The sequence below is a fragment of the Sphaeramia orbicularis genome, chromosome 22, assembly GCF_902148855.1.
Source record: "Sphaeramia orbicularis chromosome 22, fSphaOr1.1, whole genome shotgun sequence".
NCBI lineage: Eukaryota > Metazoa > Chordata > Actinopteri > Kurtiformes > Apogonidae > Sphaeramia > Sphaeramia orbicularis.
In genome coordinates, this window is record NC_043978.1 from 759,793 (window position 1) to 765,511 (window position 5,719).

The 5,719-nt window shown below is 33.1% G+C and overlaps 1 long non-coding RNA gene across 1 annotated transcript; it reads left to right on the forward strand.

Moving 5' to 3' along the window:
* Window positions 1-1,556: 1,556 nt before the first annotated feature.
* Window positions 1,557-2,729, forward strand: LOC115414126 (uncharacterized). The gene is made up of 3 exons (XR_003934565.1): window positions 1,557-1,581; window positions 1,756-1,833; window positions 2,363-2,729. It is a non-coding gene; the product is annotated as an uncharacterized LOC115414126 (long non-coding RNA).
* Window positions 2,730-5,719: the final 2,990 nt, after the last annotated feature.

The following is a 5,719-nucleotide window of genomic DNA, read 5'->3' on the forward strand; positions in this document are numbered from 1 at the left end:
CTCACGACTTTGTAACGTTCCAGGCAAGTCACGCCCAACTGCCTGAGCACAAGGAATTGTGGGAGTTAGATGTAAACAAACCAGCATGGTGGAGCGTACGTTCTGTTCATTTACAGTCATTTCTATCCCACAGGTGTTTGTTCTTTGTTTATTTGAGGGAAACAGAGGAGGACAAACGGTGCAGAAGGCCAGAGAAGCTGTTCTACCTTTGATGTTCTTTGTTTATTTGGATTCGTATTTGGTATTAATTTACTCTTACACTCACTGGACTGAAAACTAGCTAACGCTAGAGCAGCTGCTGATTATGCAGAACATTTACAGATAAATAATGTCGGAGCAATACTTTGTTGTAATAAACAATCTGCATAAACACCGCATCCATGGGGGGGCGCCATTGCTACATGATGTCAGAACTCAGAACTAGGGGAACATGGATCTGATACGAGTTCACGGGTGGAAGTCCCAGGTTTGACTGAACATTCCAGAGCATTTACACCAGTAGAAGGATGGAGAAACACCAGTTACAGGTGGACTGGAACGCAGCATAAATGTGTGTCTGTCAGTGTTTATTGTCCTTTTTGTTTGTTTTTGTATTTTTGTACAGCTGCAGCAGGAGTCACAGCCAGAGGAACAACAGTGGATTTCCTGTTCATCTGTGGTTAGTTTTGTTCTAAGTGAATCTTTATGCCTTGCAAAATTAAAAGCACTTCCTGTACTGGCAGATTACACTGAGTTAACTCCCTGCCTAACTTCCCTCCACGCTACAATATAATAAGTTGAATAATTATACAAAGCAATTTATATTGCAAAAGATTTTGATTTAAATCAATTTGGAATTGAGTCCAATGAACTGATGAAATTCAGTCTAATGATTCTACAAAGCAACTGACATTGTAACAAATTTGTAGTTAAATTAACTTGGCATTTAGTGTGTTGTACTTAAAATAGTAATTCCATTCAAATCAAGCATTTCAGTTTAATACACTCAAGTTTTCATTACTCATTACTTACATTTTTTAAGGCAACTGGTTTTCTCATTTTTTTAAGTAAACTCAACTTATCCGGTCTCACAGTGTGTGCAATTGGAACATGGTTGTTGTAGTAGTTTTAAATCCTGATAAATTTGGCGGTAGCGCCCCCTGGTGGTTCATATTCAGATTCAGAAAACTTGATTCATCCCATACGGGCAATTCATTTGATTTTCTGAATCTGAATCTGATGTTTGTGAAGTTAAATATTGAGTGACATAATGGCTTCTCTTTCTTGCCTTTGTTGAACATGTTTCACTTATAATTAACCACTTAAACAACTTTATTCTGTGTTTAACCCTGTGCAAGATATTTACAAACTATAAGTTTATTAATTCGAATAATAATGTTATTTGTGTAATTATTCTTGTTTGTTCTTTTAACTTACCGTAGTTGTTAGCTGGCATTGCTTTAGTTGGAGTCCTGTGTTGTGTCCGGTCCTCCGCCCTCTTCTTCGTTGGTTTATGTCTGTTCTTCTTTGTGTAATCCCCCAGTATGAAGCCGGGTTCCTCCCCTTCCTCTTCCCTTTTTGAATGTCTCGTAATGGGAAGAAGTCAGTATTATTAAGTGATTTTATGTTTCTTTTTGGCATCTAATTGTATCTATATTGTTGTCTACTTAGTAATCAAGTAGATTGAGTATCGACACTAATTGATTGTACATGTGTTTGATGGATAAACGAAGTGCGTGTGTGAGAGCATGCTAACCGCTGTTTTCTTCATTATAGTTTGGGGCTGGACCACAGTCAGGACTAGGGATGTAACGATTACCGGTATAACGATAAACCACGGTCAAACTACAGATGGTTAGTATTACCGTTTAAATTCACATTCTCATGATAACCGTGTTTGATTAACGCACTTTTCCGGAGAAAACGCCTCTGTAAAGATCTGCTTTTATGTCAAATATTTGAGTATAATTTAATTAATAATAAACTCAGACCACTAAGGGTTAATATGTGAATGTTTCTGACACAGAAGGGACACTGGGACTATTATTATATTTGGGTTTTTTTGTTGTGGGTTTTTTTTTTTTTTTTTCAAAATACAACTTGGTTAATTTATTTCAGTGTATGTATCAGTACTTTTTGAACATTTTGAGCACAATTTCAACAATACCACGATAATAATGATAACCCTGATAATTTTGGTCACAATAACCATGATATGAAATTTTCATATCGTTACATCCCTAATCAGGACTAATTGTATTTTAATTTGCATATTTCCAGGTATGTTTCTCTGTTTTCCCCCTTTTCAAATGTTTCGTGATGGGAGGAATTTGGGGCTGGACCACAGTCAGGACTAATTGTGTTTTAATTTGCATATTGCCAGAATAAACGGAGTGCGAGTACTGTTTCCTCCACCAGTCACAACATTGTGTCCTGTGGGTCCATTCTACATCACACCAGTAAGAAACACAACGCAGAGATAATAGCACCGGTCACACAAGAAGAGACAGATGGAGAACAGAGGAGTGAACCTGAACCTGCTCAGAACACACACCGTCCAACCCTCTGTCTGTGATACTGGACACATTAGAGACACTTTGAAGAACGTCATGACATGGAGCACATCTGAGCTGTCCACATCCGCCACAATACACTGTAAAAAAACATCTGTAATTTAACAGAATTTTCACTGTTTATTTGACAGATTTTTCCAGTATGTTTAAGATACAGGAAAATATCAATGAAATGACAAAAACAGACTGTGATTTTACATGTCAAATGTAAAATAACATGAAAAAACTGTAACTGTGAATAACCATAAGATTTTCATTGTATAAAAGAAATTTTTTCACAGAAAGATACAGTTAAAATACATTTGCAAATGTATCATAATTTCACAAATATTTCTTTTCTATTCATGAGATTAAACTGTTAATTTAAAGTTTAATACTCTGAAAAAACAACAATAATAAAATGACATAAAATTACTGACAATTAACAGTAACAGCAGTATTTGTTCTGTCAGTTGAACCAGACTTGTTTGTTAATTGACAAATATCTTGTGTAATTACAGGAGGTTTCACAACAAAAATGTTGAATAAATGTATTTTTGTGAACGTATAACATGTATAAGCACTGATAAACTGTCCAAATACAATTTTTATCACTGGATTGGACAACTGAGTCTCACTGAAAATTATTTATATATATATTTATAGGGAATTGGATTGTTTTAATACATGAAAATATTCTGTATTAAATATTAAAAAGTAAAAAAAAATATGCAAAATCTCATGTAAAGTTAGGGCAAAAAACTATATTCTAGTTATGGAAAATTACCGTATTTTTATGAGATGGTTATTTTCTCTTATTTTACAGTATTTTTTTGGCACCCCAGCTGCCGTAATATTACCGTTTTGTTTTTTTTTGTTTTTTTTTAACAGTGTATAAATAAACATAGAACCCACTGTCATGTTTTCTCCACAGATCCAGGATATTATAAGTTGTATTCTAAGTTCTGCAGACAATCATTTACATAGTTACTCAGTGTAATCTACTTCAGTTTTCATCTGTTTTCTATCTGTTATTTACATTATCAGGACTCTAAACTGATGTTACTATACCATTAAAGAAGTTAAAGTCATGTGTTCTGTTGTATAAATGTGGGATGGGGGTGGGATTGAATAAATCTTCTTCTCCCCACTCCTTTTTTGAGCAGTACATATTGAATTTATTCTGTTATTACTAGTGTACATGGCAGTTGTTATTTTGTCTTGATCACTTTTATTTATTAATGTATTTACTCTGGTATTGGTTCCTTGTACACAAAAGATGTTTGATTTTTTTTCCTGCTCAAAACAAATGAATGAATGAATGAATGAAATGAAATATTATCTGTGCCACAGGTTCCATCAACACACAGCAGAGAAACTATAGCTTCCATCAGTATCAGAAGTACAAGACAGATACATGAATAAGTGCAAAATATTCTTGTAATTCTAATTATGTGGTTCTTAATAGAAATAAAGACATTCCTTTTGTTTCCTAATGTGTGTTCAGTGATGAATCAACTTGAATAATCGATTAATCAACAAGACAACAAGTGTCATCAAAGAAAACACCAGAAAAACCTGCTCTTCATCATCATTATATGTGTTTATTAGTATGAGAGATTTTTTTTTTCTCAACTTTATTACCTCCGCCAAGGAGGTTATGTTTTTGCCAGGGTTTGTTTGTCTGTTTGTTTGTTTGTCTGTCCGTTAGTGTGCAACATAACTCAAAAAGTTGTGGACAGATTTGAATGAAATTTTCAGGGTTTGTTGGAAATGGGATAAGGAAGAAATCATTAAATTTTGGTGGTGATCGGGGGTGGGGGGGCCCACGGGGGGGGGGGGACTGATCAGCCTTGGCGGAGGTCTGCGCTCTCCGAGTGCTTCTAGTTGAAAATATTTAGGTATACAAGACAGATTTTGAACAAACAAACATCAAGATGTCAAAAAGAAAAAGCATTTGAACAAATAAATTCAAGAAAAAATGCAAAGATTTAAAAACAAACTAGAATAGACAAATAACAGTATATAGAAAACCTCAACATATCTAACTAACTAACTAACTAACTAAATAACAAAAAAAAAAAACCAAATAAATAAATCATAGAGTTCAATCTATTTTAAAGAATTCTTTATAAATTGCCAGGGTGCTTATTAGTATGAGAGCTTTTTATTTTATTTTATTTTATTTTATTTTTTGTTGATGTTCTCATCTACTCTTTTTTTCCCTCAACTTTATTGAAAATATTTAGGTATACAAGACAGACTTTGAACAAACAAACATCAAGATGTTAAAAAGAAAAAGCATTTGAACAAATAAATTTAAGAAAATAATGCATAGATTTAAAGACACAAAGTAGAAGAGACAAATAACAGTATACAAAAAAAACCCAGCATATCTAACATCAATCAATCAATCAATCAATCAATCAATCAGAAAGTTCAGTCTATTTAAAAAAAAAAAAAATCTTTATAAATTGCCAGGGTGTTAGGGCTTATTAGTATGAGAGATTTCTTTTCCAACTTTATTGAACATATTTGAGTATACAATACATACATTTTGAACAAACAGCAAGATGTCAAAAAGGAAAACGCATTTGAACAAATAAGTTTAACAAAACAATGCATAGATTTAAAGACACAAAGCAGAATAGACAAATAATAGTATAAAATAAATAAATAAATAAATAAACAAACAAACACATAAATATATAAAAAAGAACTAATAAAAATAAATAAATAAATGCAACAGAGAGTTCAGTCTATTTTAAAGAATTGTTTATAAATAGCCAGGGTGCTAGAGCTTTTTTTGTTATAGATAAATTCTAAAGATTTAATATATTTTTCAAGCTCCATTTGGAAGATTTTAAAATGTGGGTGTGTTTTGGTATATTTATTTTTATGTATATGAAATTCTCCAAATAAAATGATCAAATTTACAAAAAATTCTAAATTGCGAAAGTCATGTTTAAAATATGTCATTACATTTTGCACATTACATAGTTATGTTTTCATTACTTTTAGATATGAGGCTCATTGGCTCATTAGTATGAGAGAAGGCACACAGAAGTGGAAGTGGTGACGTCAGCCGTACGTCATGGTTTATTTATGTCTCCTGACCAATCACATTGGTTGTGGGTGTAGTCGTGATGACGTAATGCGTTGTACTCCAGAATAGCGCGCGGCGGAGG